The sequence below is a fragment of the Cryptomeria japonica genome, chromosome 6 (genome assembly GCF_030272615.1).
Source record: "Cryptomeria japonica chromosome 6, Sugi_1.0, whole genome shotgun sequence".
Taxonomy (NCBI): Eukaryota; Viridiplantae; Streptophyta; class Pinopsida; order Cupressales; family Cupressaceae; genus Cryptomeria; species Cryptomeria japonica.
In genome coordinates this window covers 42,984,182-43,000,894 of record NC_081410.1, presented here as the reverse complement: position 1 = coordinate 43,000,894, position 16,713 = coordinate 42,984,182, and positions in this window count along the sequence as shown.

Sequence of the window (16,713 nt, the reverse complement as noted above, 5' to 3'; positions counted from 1 at the left end):
CTCTAGTTTATTTTTTTCTCTCTCCACCTTTAGCAATGAAGTGTAGACCACTTTGTTAGTCCTTTTTGACACACTAATTTTGTCCACATTATGTATTTCGAAAAAATCCATTTGGAGGGTGCTAACTTGAAATTGAGATGGATCTATCTGACTGTGTGGTGGATTTTTATCTTTAGATGGGCCCGGGGGCATAACAACCATGAACTCCATCATATCTTTCTGTGGGTCATATGTTGGAAATACCCTGTTCCTTGCAGGCTATTCATTTACAACTTCAGACACGGAATTCCTATGAAATGCTTTCTTTTTTTCTTTATTTGCTTTTGTTGTGTGTTCATATTTTTCATAGTAATCATGAAATTGAAAATCTGGGCTTGCTGAAGCAATTGAAAGTTTGAAAGGTGACATAGGAATACCATAGGCTCTAGTTCCACATATTCCTATGGTTTTAACTAATGCTTGACCAGGATTATCAACAACACTTCCTGATGCTGTCCCACTCCCACTGACACTTTCATGTGTAGTTTTCATAGTCTTTTGAGGTGTCTAATTTGAAGCTGCAAATGATTGATTCCTAGTGTCAGTGGCACTTGATATAGGATTCTCAATAGTATGAGATTGAGTATCTACCTCTAGTGGCCTCTTGCGAGAGATATTTTGATGTTGCCCTTGTCCAACACCAAGACAACTAGTATCAGTAGTAGTACCCATGCCAACCCTATCAATCACAACAGTACTTGACTGAACAATAATAGGAATACTATCCCCAGATTCCCCACCAGTGGCAGTGGCACTTGATTTACCACCAATGGAAATACCATGATGTGGTGGTGGACCTGGTGGTTGTGGATTTGAACCTGAAACAAATGTAGGTGGACCCTGAGGGTAATGAGTAATAGCTATCCGTGATGAATCTGAAGAATCAAGTCCAATGACTGGTTTAAGATGACTTTTTGATTTTGATTGTGATGAAAGTTGTACATGAAGTGGATACCAAATGCCATCTCCTCTGGGACCTAGACCACCACCTTCAAAACCCATTTTTTCCACAAGGTTTTCCCCTTTGCTATATTTTTCTTTCATGGACTCACTGACTCCACCTAATATTTTTGGGACTGTAGTAGTTGTTGGAGGGGGCTCAATGACAACCTCATGCTCATCATCATCACCTTCAGTCCCGCCATGCTCCATATCCCACAATTTGCTAAACTTTGCATCCTTGTCGATGCTCTCAAATCCTACACTTGTCTTTGGTTCACCGAGATTCCTCCTCATATTCCAAAAATCATTTATTTTGGTTTGAGTGAAATAATTCTCTTTACATTAGTGCAGAATTGATTTGGGAATAGATTTGTTAGATGGATTAGCAGATTTTAGGTAGAAATTGTAGGACCTCCTATTTTGGATGCCCTGGCCCTCCTTTGTTGTCCTCTCTATTTGCATTTGCAATGCCATAATTTGTGATGAAATTTCTTCTGTTGAAATGTTTTTGTCAGCTGAAATTTTCTCCATCTCTTTTTTAACCTTATCCCAGGAGTCCATGTTTCTAAGCTTTTCTAGCAATGGTTTACTTTCATGTTGACATAAAACTGAAGAGTTCCCATTTTTCTTAAGCCTTGCTTGAACTACACCGATTGGATCATACTGCCAGAGACCCTCATCACCAAAGTTAAAAACTCTCAAAAAATCATGTGCCACATTGAATGCTTTTCTCTCAAATGTGAACCCTCCACATGAGAAAGGTAAGGAAGGAAATATGCTCTTCTTTTGCTGACCATGGAAGTACCTATCTGTGCTCTCCAATTGCCGTACATACTCTAATGCAAATACCTTGTCTGTCACATGTATTGGAAGTCTGTATGATTTTACTATCAATTCATAAAACCTTAACACAGTGAATTCTTCCATGAAGAACCAGTCAGCCAATTCTATTTGACTTCCGAGTTGATGCAATCTCTACAAGACACAGGCAACCTAGGCATTGGAGTGCTTGTAATTTCATTATACATTGGTGCCAAAAAGAAGTCTACAAAATGGTTGTAGTTCTTCCTGTTACCATGCATCATTATCTTTGGCATCCAATCATATATTGGACACTTTGTTCTCTTCCCAGTCTTCTCATCAATCTTATAGCTCACAATTTGAAGCTTGTTGGTCTCGAATATCGCACAATACTTGGATAGAAGGAGATAGCACAAGTAGGATGAGAACCTAAATGTCTTACAGGAACCTTTTTTGATCATTAGTAATTATTTTTGCATGGATTGAACAACGTGCTCAACAAAATTATATCTTACTAGCTGACCTACACAATGGATATTATAAATCATTTCAAGAAGGCTTGCACCCACTTCCCTATCATTTTCCAATCCCAAGCAAAACGACAGCAAGGAAATAGTATCCCCAACCCATGGAACAAAAATGTTAGAATCATAAGGAGGCTTATGATTTTGATCCAACACAATACCAGTACCACTCTTTATTAGAGCTTTGATAAATGAATCTCTGTGACTTGGATCAAGACTCTCATAATTCCCTGCCAGCTTTTCAAGGTCAATTTAGACGTTTGAGTTTTGGGCTTCAAATCTTAGGTTCAACAAACGAGCAAATTCTCCCTCGTTTATGGATAGAATTTCCTCTTTTGTATTTTTATTGACAATTGCTTTTTTATCTTCATCATAATTTTCAGTGCAGACCATGACAAAATCAGGGCAAGGGAATACTTCAGGAAACACCATGCTTCCCAATCCAACGTCCCACGATGTGATTTTGTTTGTTTTTTGTTGTAACATTGGGTTGAAAACGGTAAATTTTACCCTGTTTGCATCTCCCGCCTTACTAGACAATTTATATCTAATATCTATGATATGCTTTTCACCATGGATAGCAGGGTCATAAATATCATGGTATTCATCAGTGAAACCTGGTGTTTTAACCAGTTTGGTTAGGTACATTTTGTTTTTCACTTGGCTTCTTGTTGAACTACTGCTTCCCATTTTCCCCATCACTATTATTGTCAATAATTCAAAATAATGCTAGATAAAAACCTGAAAATGCTAACCCTCAAATTGGACCACGAGATTACCAAAAGCAAAAAAGGTGGGATGTAGGTGTTCTAGATTTTACCCGGAAATTGGAATTTCTATTTCACTAGATTCGCACAGACAGTCTCTATTGCAACTTGCATTCTTCAATCTAGTAGTTGTTTCTGATTCTCCCTTGATTTACAGTTTTATCCAAGAAATGAAAGACGATTATGATTTACGAGTCTCTTATTTTGAAAACTCTAAAAAGTAGAAAAGTAAAACCTAAAGGGCAAAATATCAAGAATCATGTTGTAATTTTATTAATTACTATTAATAACTATTCGATGTCGAAGGACAAAAAATTCATTACTTCAGTATAAATTCCGAGGACATTAAGAATCATGTTGTAATTTTATTAATTATTATTAATAACTATTTGATGCCGAAGGACAAAACATTCACTACTTCAGTATAAATTCTAAGGACATTAAATGTAATACGTTCAATTCTGGGCGAAGTTCTCCCAAATGTGTTCACTTCCCACATTCGGGCCGAAATCCACCCTAAGTCGTTGATCTTTGTTCATCCAACGCACGAGGGACCAAGGTACCTATTGTGACTTTACGAGTCTGTTTTTTAAGTCTGTTTAATAATTTTAAACTTCCGTCCGAAAAAATGCTTTACAGACTTACTTATATTTAATTAAATTTAAAACGTTTCAATTTCGGGCGAAGTTCTCCCAAATGTGTTCACTTCCCACATTCGGGCCGAATTCCACCCTAAGCCGTTGATCTTTGCTCATCCAACGAATGATGGTACCTGTTGTCAATTATCGTGGGTCTCATCACTTCTGCTAGTTTTCAGGCACGTCACCATACTCGTGTCACTTTTTCGGGCAAAGTTCTCAGAAATCTATTCACTTCCCACATTTGCCTCGAAATCCACCCTAAGTCGTTGGTCTTTGTTCATCCAACGGTCGATGGTACCTATTTTAAGATGTAGTGGGTCCCACAACTTTTGCCATTTTTCTAGCACATCACCATACTCGTGTCACTTATCGAGTTTGATTTTTAGTCTATTTAATCATTTTAAGCCTCTGCCCGAAAAAAAGCTTTATAGACTTAATTATATTTAATTAAATTTAAAATGTCCAATTCTGGGCGAAGTTCTCATAAAGGTGTTCACTTCCCACATTCGGGCCGAAATCCACCCTAGCCATTGATCTTTGTTCATCCAACGGTCGATGGTACCTGTTTAAGATGAAGTGGGTCCCATGACTTCTGCCATTTTTCTAGCACGTCACCATACTCGTGTTACTTTTCGGGTCTGTTTTTAAAGTCTATTTAATCATTTTAAAATTCCGCCCGAAAAAGAGATTTATAGTCTATGACTCTATAGACTATAGACTTAATTCTATTTAATTAAATTTAAAATATTCAATTCCGGGCAATAGTTTGAGATAACTATTAAATATAATGTTAATATTAATTGTAATTAAAGATGTGCAATAGTTTGAGATAACTATTAAATATAGTGTTAATATTATTTGTAAAAATTTGAAATTCAAAAATAGTATAAAACATGAAACTTAGTTTCTAGAATAAAACAAATAACTAAATAAAAATATAAATTTTGATATGCAATTTGAAAGGTAAAAGTTTAATATTAAAAAGAAAACATTCAATATTAAATCTAAAATATTAATTTAAAGTTTAACAAAATTCTTTGAAAATATGTTTACGATATATAATTTTCAAAAATAGTTTAAAAATATATATAAAAGTTCAACATAAATTTAGTGTATTAATTTTAAAAAATGTGCAACTGCAGTCCTCAACCTGTTAAGGCGAGCAAATTTGGAAAGTACAAATGCCAAGGTAGCGATTAATTGTTGCACAAGAAGTTGTCTGCGGCATGTCGCACGAAAGGAGGAAGGGGAGGATGGCAAGAAATCTTTTTCCTGATCTCATGGCATTAATGTCTTATCGTGCACATTCATTACCCAGCCTATAAGACGGAGGCATTTTTTTTACCTTTTGATCTGTGTACCACTTTTTGCTTTGAAGCAGCTGCAAAACAAATCTGTAGTTCATAGAATCGTACCTTCTGTAAGACATTTTTTGCAGGAAGTGATTTTGAAATTGCAGGTGACAATGGAGGCCAATTTCACACTTCGAACAGATAAGAAGTTGGTGCCCTTTTTGGGCAAAGTATCGGATAAACGAATGCAAGGACTGTTCAGGTTTAAGGAGGAGAAGTTGTGGGCGGCAGCTTGACTGATGCTTGCAGAGGAGGTGGCACATATCAGTCACCGGTATCGAACTAACATGGAGGTTTACTCTCTGATTATGGTGTGGGCCTATGAATTCGAACCGGAAGTGGAAAAGGTAAAACTCACATTGGTCAAATTGATTGATGGGGAGTTTTTGATTAACCTGGATTCAATCTTGGAGTGGGTGGTGTTGGGAGTTGGCGTTCGAATTAAGGAAGGGGATGACCAGGAGGAATTGCTTCCTTTTATTCGTGGCTCAGAGGATGAAATCAAATACCAGTGTCGTGAACAAGCCCGAGTGGGGTGGGAAGCGATGAAACTCTTTGTTAAATTAACGAGGGTGGATGAAGTCCTGAATGTTTTGCATGTGGTGGCAAAGATGGAGGTTGGTAGGGCATTGAGAGATAGGGCTGAAGAAGGAAGGGCCATACCGCTACTGGCAAGCTTGGAGGGCGACCCCGATTTCGGGTTCCTAAACTGCATTCCAAAAATGAAAGCTGAAGCGGCAAAAGGGAAAGCCAAAGCATCGACCTCCGAGGAGGGAAGGGACCGGGAGGAGGCGACCCAGGGGGATAGTGAGACTAAGTGAGCGGCCTATCGGCAATGAACTAGTTTTTTTGTCTGCTTGCTATAAGTTGTGGGCAAATTTTGTATCTTGAAACTTTTCAATTAATTGAATGAAAAAACCTTTACAGATAAACTTTTGTATCTTGCAACTTTTGAAATTTTGTATTTTGAATGACTATATAGTATATATTTATAAAATTATAATCAACCATAATCAATGTACAAATAATTAATGGAACGAATTGAATTTTTTTTTTAATAGCATTACATAAAAAGATCACGGTATTAAATTTATTTTCATTGTTTAACAAATAATTGAAATAACGTAGCTCATATACAAAAAGCATTTGAAAGAAATTAATTAATAAAAATGAAATAGAATTATAGAAAGCATTTTTATATCTGTATGCGGGAAAAGCGGGTCGATAGAACTTAATATGTGGAAAACGGAGCTCTATGGAGCCTTGCTCACACACCCACAGGACTTCTTGGTGCAAGCTATGGAGTTATAAAGCATAAATTAGCTTCCCAAGGATGGTTCCATGGTTTTCTATCTTGCACGGTCCCTCAAACCAACGTTTTTGCTCTCAGATCACTGAGCAAAATGGTTTAGGGATGGCAAATGCAAGAACGAGGGATGTTTTTTGTTGATTTAATATGAGATGCATCCTAAGCTATGCATGGTGCTACAAATGTAATAAACTAACTATAAGATGACAAGGTTAGTAAACAAAACTATCCTAGCATACTATATTAGTTCATGATTTAAGCTAAATGATAAGGAACATACTCTAAATTAGCATATTTAGATTAATTCCTATTGAAAAGAGAAGCTAAATGATGAGCATATAAAATATGAAAGCTTGAATGGATTTGAGTATAAGTGAGATGCTAAAGTCTTGGATGATATAATGGAGGGATGGAGAGCTCTATTTATAGTGAAAATAGGGCAATGGAGGGTCAAGATTGGAGGAGTTATCAAGGGTCAGGATTGAAAGTTGTCAATTCATGTTTACAATTTTCACCAATGAAATGGTGACAATTGTCAACATAAGACTGTTTGAGAGGAGAGGTAGGAAGCATTAAATGCTTGAGGGGACATGATGGTTACCTTAAGAGGTAAGGATTAGGATTAGATTAGGGTTTATCAAATGGATAAAGCTTTTACCCAAAGGATAAACTCTTGTGCAAGGGATTAAGGAAAAACCATGGTCAAAGCATTAAAGGCTTGATGAGACCCTTGGGTTACATGAGGGTTAAGTTAGTCAAAAAGTCTCTAACTATGCAAGAAGGTTGAGTTAACCATTAATGGTTTGGAAGACTTTCAAGGTTAAGTTGTTGAAGACCTAAAGCCTTTAATGGTTTTCAAAGACTTTGAAGGTTTGAGAAGTGACTTCCCTTTGCTTAGGGATGTGACAATGATTAGGATAGGATTAGGCTAATTAGAAGGAGTTAGAAGAATCTAGAAGGGATTTAGACATGCAAGTGGGAGGAATTTTGGGATTTTCAATTAAAATAAAATCATTTATTTCAATTAAATGGTGTAATTTGCATTTGGATAAATATTAATTTATTTAAATGTGAATGTGAATTTTAGATTTAAATAAATCTTATTTATATACATGAGAAAAAGGAAGATAAAGCATTAAATGCTTGAAGACTTTGAGGGAAACCATTAAAGGCTTAAGAAGACTCTAGAAAGAAGCCATTAAGTTTGAAGACTTTAAGGGAAACCATTAAAGGTTTCAAGTGGGTGAGGATAAATAGGATTTTAAATAAATATTTTTTATTTAAAATAGTTGTGCAACTTGCATTTGTAGGAAAATACAAGTGGGTGGAGGATAAATAGGATTTTAAATAAATAATTTTTATTTAAAATAGTTGTGCAACTTGCATTTGTAGGAAAATACAAGCGGGTGGAGGATAAAGGATTAATTAAAATAAATTGCTTTATTTCAATTTGGTTGCAAGTTGGGGATTTAAATAAATTAGATTTATTTAATTGGGGTAAACTATTTAATTAAATGTAAATTTAATTAAAAGTAGAGAGAAGGGGTTTAATTAAATAAAATGATTTGTTCAATTAAATGATATAAAGGGCTTAAGTGAATTTAAATAAATAGATTGAATAATTTATTTAATTAAATAGAAGAATGTGGTGATTTAATTAAATTAGATTTAACTAAAATAGAGGAATGAGAATAAAATGAGCATTAAATATTCATTTAGGAATATGGTCATTTTTATACATCTACATTTTGCCCCTCTTTGAAGTGACGTGTGTGCACATGTTGATTCAAAGAAAATGATGTGTCATCATGATTTGGTTATGATCAGTGTGATGTCTTGTCGAGATGTTCATGTCGTGCCCCAGATTTTGATAAATGATGTTGATAATGCCCCCTCGGGAGATGAATCAAAATTTTAAAAATTTGAGTCTATGTTGAATGCGAGAAGTTGATTCATCTCCCGATAATGATGTTTGCGAGGGTTTGATATGAGACCACGAGCAATTTACATGTTCGTCCACGCAACCCTAATTTTCATTGACCCTATAAAAGGGAAAAAGTGAGTTATTTTGTCTCATTTGTGCTTGCTAACTTTGGAGAAAGTGACACCTGGAGAAAAGACAAAATGCCGATTTCGTTTGCATCTCATCAATTCAAGCTCGTTCGAAGGTATCAGAGGCCTGCCACATATGGACCACTGGTAAGTCATCATTTTTTACCCCTTTTTTATTTTTGTTTTGTCATTTTTTATCATGTTTTGGAATTTTTCAATCATGGTTTTTGGATAGATAACTTGATTTGATTTGCAATGTTTCAAGTTGATATATATGTGGAACTTGAGTTGTTTTATAAGCTGATATCATTGTGGAACTTGAGTTGTTTTACAAGTTGATATGGTTGTGGAACTTGAGTTGTTTTACAAGCTGATATGAATGTGAAACTTGAGTTGTTTTACAAGTTGATATGATGTGATATGGAAATGGATTGGATATGATGCGGAACTTGATTGAATTTTCAATGTTTCAAGTTGATATGAATCTAATTTGCAATATGAATTGATTGGATGAAGAAATTGATATTGGACTTGTTTTGTTTTTTACAGGAGCGACTTGGAGTTGTTCAATCGTGACAGCGATTTCTGAGACCATGGTCGTTGATACCACGATTGATGTAGGTTGACAGGGATATCATTGAGAGGTGTGGCTCAAGCAGAGACTTTGGAGAGAGCGGCAGTGGGTGGCTCGATGAGAGACACCCCGAGGGAGTTGGCTTTGAGAGCCAAAGAGGCGGAGTACTACCAGAGGCATTATGAGGATGTGGTTCCCAAGGAGGGCCGAGTTCTGAGTTTCACAACTTTGAGATCCAGTCAATCTAGGGAGACTGGGTCGAGGACAGAGAGTAGAGGTGTGACAGGGCCTATTCGCCAGGATCCACCTAGGGATCCTAGTGTTGGGACATCTGCTGCGAGACCATCACCCTCAGGAGATAGTCATACTTGAGAGATGTTTTCTCTATTGTATTTTAATCATTTTGTTATTTTTGGCACAAACATGACATATTTTGCACATTGATCATTTTTGAGATATATATATATATATATGACACCATTTTCTTTGATCCTTATGTGATGTGTTATGGATGATGCTTTCTATATGATTTTGTTGCTTCTATGATGATGATGCAATGCTTAGATAGATGCATGTGATTTGATATGTGATGAATATGATGTGATAATGCATGATATATGAGATGTATCTTGTATAATATGATTTGATGTGAGATGTATCTTGAAAATGAGATGTATGATAATAATATGCTGTGAGATGTATCATGAAAATGAGATGTATGATAATGATATGCTATGAGATGTATCTTGAAGATGAGATGTATGATAATGATATGTTCTGCGCAACTAATTGTTAAATGATATGCAACTAATTGTAAAATGATATGCAACTAATTTGAGCATCCTCATTCTGCGTTTGTCATCCCTGTATAGTCACATGTTTTTGCCTTCTTTGTAGGTTTCATCATTGAGCATTGATTTGTGTGGGATATGTTGAAAATTTATACAAGCATAATGGTATAATTGAACCATAATGACCTGAGAAAAATTTACATGGTTTTTGATTTTGCAAGATGGCACAAGCGTCAAGGTATAATTGAACCAGAACGACCTGAGTGTCGATTGCATATAAACAGACAAGATTAAACCATTTGTATGCGCAAAGTGGATTCATGTCTTCAGTGATATGCATTGAACCACGTCTTGAGACAAGTATTTGCACAGTACAAATGATCGCCTCACAGACAGAAAACTAAAAAAATATTGGAGGCTCCATGACTTTCTCTAGCTTGATGCATCGTTGAGAAAATGTAGAGGATCCAATAGTTCAAAAAGAATTCAAGTGCCAAAATACTAAGAACTTCATGCAAGATGCAAACATTTGATACTTCAGAAAATCATCCATCATGTGTTATGAATCCGTTAAGTGTATCCGTGTTTGGTTCTCTTCATGTTTTGATGAATGTTTGTCTTAACATGATTCTCTTGGTTCGCTGCAAGTTCTTGTTTTATTGATAGGACAGGATGTAGATCAATGTTGCCCCTGGTTAGATTTACCACCTAACGTGGATATGTACAATGATTACCAAGCCATGGTGGGATATGATGAAATGATTTGTGGATAGGCCAGGAGAGTGACTATGCTAAGTATGTCCTAGATAATGCCTAGTTTGATAAAGGTGTTGGGCAATGGCCATTAGTATTTGGATTTATGGCTATAAAACAGGCTCGAGAATAAAGATAGATAGAGGAGCTGTCCTCTCACAATAGCACCTATTTGCCAGGTTTTCACTAATTATTTTTATTGTACCTTTTTATTTGCTTTTTCTTAATTTTTTGATTTTTTTTTTTTACTTTTTCCATGCATTAGACTACTCAAGTGTAGTACTTCTTCAGATGGATGATGTTAGTTGGTTTGTCGAGCACATCTCCTTCTGAAGTTGTTAGCTGATAAGCACCTGATCCATAGACTGATATGATGACATAGGGACCTAACCAATTAGGTTCAAATTTCCCTTTCTTTTCTCTATCTTGCTGATTTCTAGGATTTTCCTTGAGTACTAGGTCACCAACTTTAAAATTTCTAGGAATGACCTTGTGGTTGTAGCCTTTGCACATGCGTTGCTGATATGCTTTGAGATGAGTGTAGGCATGTTGGCGTCTTTCATCTAGCAATTCAATTTCTTGTAGTCGGTTAACTCGATACTCTTCATCCAGGATTAAGCCTTTTAGAGAGACTCTGAGAGATGGAATTTCTACCTCCAGGGGTAAAATAGCTTCTAATCCATATACCAATGAGTATGGTGTCGCTCCTGTAGGTGTGTGCATGCTAGTTCTGTATGCCCAAAGTGCTGGATGGAGTTGTACGTGTCAATCTTTGCCTGCATCATTCACTATTTTCTTTAGGATTTTCAATATTGTCTTGTTGGATGCTTCTGCTTGACCATTCCCCTGTGGGTAGTATGGTGTAGAGAACCGATGTTGTATTTTGAATTGTTCACATAGTTCTTGGACATCTTGGTTTTTGAAAGGGCATCCATTATCGATGATGATGGAACTTAGAATACCATATCTGCAGATCAGATAGTTTAGGATAAAAGACGCAATTTGTTTTCCAGTTACTGTGGTCATGGGGACTGCTTCTATCCACTTGGTAAAGTATTCTGTTGCAGTTATAATGAACTTGTGTCCATTTGAAGATGAAGGATGAATTTTGCCAACCAAGTCTAATCCCCACTGACAAAAGGGCCAGGATGTTGTAAATGGCTGCAGTTCCTGTGTGGGCGCATGTATCAGATTGCCATGGATCTGGCATTTAGGACACTTCTTGGCGAAGTGGCAAGAATCTTTCTCCATTGTAGGCCAGTAGTATCCCATCCTTAGAATCTTTTTAGCAAGAGTAGTCCCACTTGAATGTGTTCCACAAATACCTTTGTGAAGCTTGTGTAAAGCGGAATCAAAATCATTACAATCAAGGCAACGAAGAAGAGTACCATCTAGACCTTGACGGTACAAAGTATCAGTAGTAAGGGTATAACGGGCAGCTTGTCGGATAAAATTATATTTCTGGTTACGGGATTGGTCAATGGGTAAGATGTTGTTCTTTAGATAATCATATATCGGTCCATATAAAGGGGAATCCGAACCAGTTAAGGCGTAGATGACATGGGATTCAGAGTGGTCATAGGCCGGGGAGAACAGTTGCTCTACCAGAAACTCATAACGACTCTATTATTCTGGAATTTGTAGTAATGAAGCGATAGTAGCCATGGCATCGGCTACTTTGTTGTTCAACCTTGGTATTTTCTCAAAGGTGATGTGTACAAAATATTGCTTGAAGTCATCCACCATTCGCTTGTAGGGTAGCAGTTTGTCATCCTTTGTCTGATAGTCGTTGTTGATTTGATTGACGACTAGTTGTGAATCTCTGTAGACCTTTAACTCTGTGATTTTCCATTCTACGGCCATTTTGATGCCTATAACCAATGCCTCATATTCAGCCACATTATTTGTGCATGGGAACATAAGCCTATATGATCTTGGTATAGTGTGTCCTTCAGGAGTGATGAATAGAATGCCAACACCTGAACCATGTTGTGTGTAGGATCCTTCAAAGTATAGGGTCCATTGTTTGGTAGAAATAGCAAGAACGTCCCTGTCTGGAAATTCAATCTCCATAGTTTGTTTTCCTGGTAGCGGTGCTTCAGCCAGCTGATCTGAAATTGCTTTTCCTTTGATAGCTCTTCGTTCTGTGTAGTGGATATCAAATTCACTGAGAATCATGACCCATTTAGCCAATCTGCCTGTAAGAGTTGCCTTGCTGAGTAGATATTTGAGAGGATCAATTTTTGCCACTAGCTTAATTATGTGTGCTAGCATATAATGTCAGAATTTTTGAGAAGCGAAGACTACTGTTAGACAAGCCTTCTCAATGAATGTATAGTTGAGTTCATAGCTATTCAAAGTCCTGCTGATGTAGTATATAGCTCGTTCTTTTCCTTGTTAATCTTCTTGTGCCAATAGTGCCCCCAGTGATATATCTATTGTTGAAATGTATAAAATGAGTGGCTTTCCCGCTATTGGTGGTACTAGAACTAGTGGATTCATCAGATACTATTTGATTTGATAAAAAGATTATGCACATTTGGCTTCCCATCTGAATGGTATATTTTTATGTAACAACTGGTTAAATGGGAGACTTTTATCTGCTAGTTGAGCAATGAATCACCTAATTGATTGAATTCGTCCTTGTAGAGATCTAAGTTGACTGATATTCTTTGGTGGTGGCATCTTCATAATGGCTTGTACCTTTGCTAGATCTACTTCAATAACTTTAGCTAAGACTATGTAGTCGAGTAACTTGCCTGATGTAACCCCGAAGACACACTTCTTAAGGTTGAGCCTGACTTGGAATTTCTCCAATCGATCAAAAATCTTTGTTAGGATGCTGAGATGTTCTGCTCTGGTGAAGGATTTAGCTAGTAGATCATCCACGTAGTCTTCCACAAATGTGTGCATCACGTCATGAAAGATTGTTGTCATTGCTCTTTGATAAGTAGCCCCTACATTCTTTAAGCCAAAAGGCATAACATTCCAACAGTATGTGCCCCAAGGATAGGTGAACGTGGTTTTATCTTGATCTTCCAGGGCTATTTTGATCTGATTATAGCCTGAGAAACCGTCCATTAGTGAGAGCATTGCATGGCCCACTGTGAGGTCTACAATTATGTCGATGTTGGGCAGAGGAAAGTCATCTTTTGGACAGGCTTTGTTGACATCTCTAAAATCAGTACAGATTCTGATACTGCCTTCTGGTTTTGATACTAGTACTATATTGGAAATCCATTCTACATAGTCAATGGGTCGGATGAATCCGACATCTAATAGTTTCTTCAATTCAGCTTTGACCATGAGTGTCGCCTGGGGATTCATCTTTCGTAGCTTTTGTTTGACTGGTTTAACTCCTGGAGAGATGGACAAGTGATGCATGATTAAGTGTGGCTCTACTCCGAGCATATCGGCATATGACCGAGCAAAGTTGATTTGCTTTTCTTTAAAAAATTTGACAAATGTTGATTTTTCTTCCTCTGTCAGAGATTCTGCAAGGTTTATGTTTTTTACTGCTTCTGTGGTACCAATGTTGATTGATTGAGTGGGCTCAATCAATATGGGTGATCGCTCATGAAAGTGCTCTGGAAGAGTGTCAAGTCTCCCATCTTTAGGTGCCTGGAAAAGGTTTTCACCCTCAGATGCGTCCTTTATTTTCACTTTTTTGTGATCTAGAGCTGGCATTGATTGGTTTTCAGCGTCAAATCTTTTACTTGGGTGACTGAGAGACTTGGCACTCCCTGATTTGCAGATATTGTTACTTTGTTTGCTGGTAGAGCCTGTCTCCGATTTAACGGTACATAGGTAATGGATAATAGATTCATCATTTGGGAAAATTGGTATATCATGTATTTCGGATTCATCCCAGTCAATGAGGTCAGGAAAGACAAGTGGTAAGGAATCGTTCGGTGGATCAAGTTCTGCTACTATAAGTGTCAAGACAGAGGTTTCATTGTGATTGGTCTTGGTTTTAAAGAAGTCAAGGATTTCGTCGAGGTCTTTGATGGTATTATCTTCCATATAGACTTGTTCATAATGCTTTTGTTCGCTTTCCTTGGCGTCATAGATATTCTCCAGTCCAAATTCAAGAGGTCTATCTTCTGCGTTATGCTCTTCCTAAGAAATGGGTATGGTGCCAGTATTATTAGGGATATCTGCAGTAGCATTTGAGCAGGTACCCCATTCATATTCATTTGAATCAGTCTCTGAGGCATCATCCCAGATTCTATCAGTGTTGTAAACAGGTATGTTGTATGGTGAAAATAGATCTTTGATGATGGATACCATTTTGATAGTTTTTGTTGATTCGGTGTCAGATCCTGCTTCTATTTTCTGTATTTGTTCATAGACTGTGCCTCCTCGGGGAGGAACAATGGTATCACGAGATGATATTATTAGTTCTTGAGATATTGGTATTTGAATATGAGCTACTGCTGCAGATATGGCCTTCTTGTGGTTTAGAAGCTTTTCCTGATGTAACTTCTATTCTTGACGTTCCCGTGCTTTGCGGATTGTTTCTTCTGACTCAAATAGTGCTTCCTGCCAGGATTCTTCTTTGTACTTCTTCTTTGCTTTCCATTGAGGTTTTGCAGTTATGTGTGGCATCTTTCTTAATAGGAAAGTGAGTTTACAACCCAATCCTGTTTTATCCCTACTGGGCTGTGAAAGAAGATCTATGGGTTCAGTGACTCCTTCTTTGCGTTTTCCAATAGGCCCTTTACCGTCATATCCCATTTGCTGCATGATTAAGTATCCTTTTCCATATAGGTGTGTTGGTAGAACAATGTCCAAAGCAACTGCTCTGTTATCTTCTTCCTCATCTTTGTATAACCAGCTAAGAATGTCCTTATCTTCTGATTCATTTGCTAGAGTGCCCAGTTGGATGAGGGTACCATCAAATTTGGTGATGGGCTGAGTTACCAGATGCGTTGATGTAGTAGGCAATCCATGAGATCTGGGTGATGTTGGCAATTTAGCCAAACACAAGGGTTCCAAAGAATATTCTCCCATACCTTGGTCTTTGATTTGCATTTGCTGCTTGAAATCTCCAGATAATGAGTCAGGCTTTGCTGTTTATAGATCTGATGCTGAGGATCTCTGCTTTTCTCTATTATGAGGAACTAAATTGTCCTGGGCTGCCCCCATTGCTTTGTAATGTTGAAAGGGGTTGTGATCAGTAGATATAGAGATCTCTTGTCCGTCATAAGGAAATTTGACACACTGGTGATGCGTAGAAGGCACTGCTTGCATTTCATGTATCCAGGGTCGCCCTAACAAAATATTGTAGGTGAGATCTATGTCTAAGACCTGACACATAGTATCCTTTTGCATTGGTCCAACTTGAATGGGTAACATCACAGTTCCTTTAGATGACCTTTCCTCATCATCATATGCCTTTATGGTAATCTTCTTACAGGGATCAATAGACTCTTCTGAGAAGCCTAATGCACGGATAAGCTTTAAAGTACATATATTAAGTCCAACTCCTCCATCTATTAAGACTCTTTTTACTCGGTGTTTACAAACGATGACTTCAATATGGAGAGGAGTGTTATGCGAATGACTCAAGGAAGTATTATCATGCTCTGAGAAGGTGATATTATGAGGTCTTGTCATATGGGCGACCATGGCTTGAAATCTGTCTGCATCCAGATCTTGAGGTACATTGGTTTCCAATATGTTTTTGTGTTTGGGCGATAGTTTCAACAATTCTAGTATAGATATCTGAGCTGGAGTTTTGCGTAGTTGGCTAACCAAGTCATATTGGATCTTTGATGTAGTAGTTGTAGGTGCGGTATGTCTTTTTAAGACATATTTCTAAGTTCGGGTTATTACATTGACAGATTCATGATCACGTTGATCTCGGATGGTGATGACGTTTACCTGATGATCTTTAGTTGATATGTGATTTATGGTGTTATTGTAGATATGGTTGATACGAGCTCCGCGTGTATCATTCGAGGTTGAAGCTCCATCTTTGTTGTAATTTGGAAGAGGATTTTTAAAGGCTCTGTGGTCACCATTTGTTTTGAGACCATCTATCGTTAAGTCACTTCGATCAATCATGTCTTGAACAATGTTTTTCAATCTCATGCAATCATTCGTCCGATGACCCTTGTTACGATGGAAATCACAATAGTGCGAATCATTCCACCAAGGTGGTTT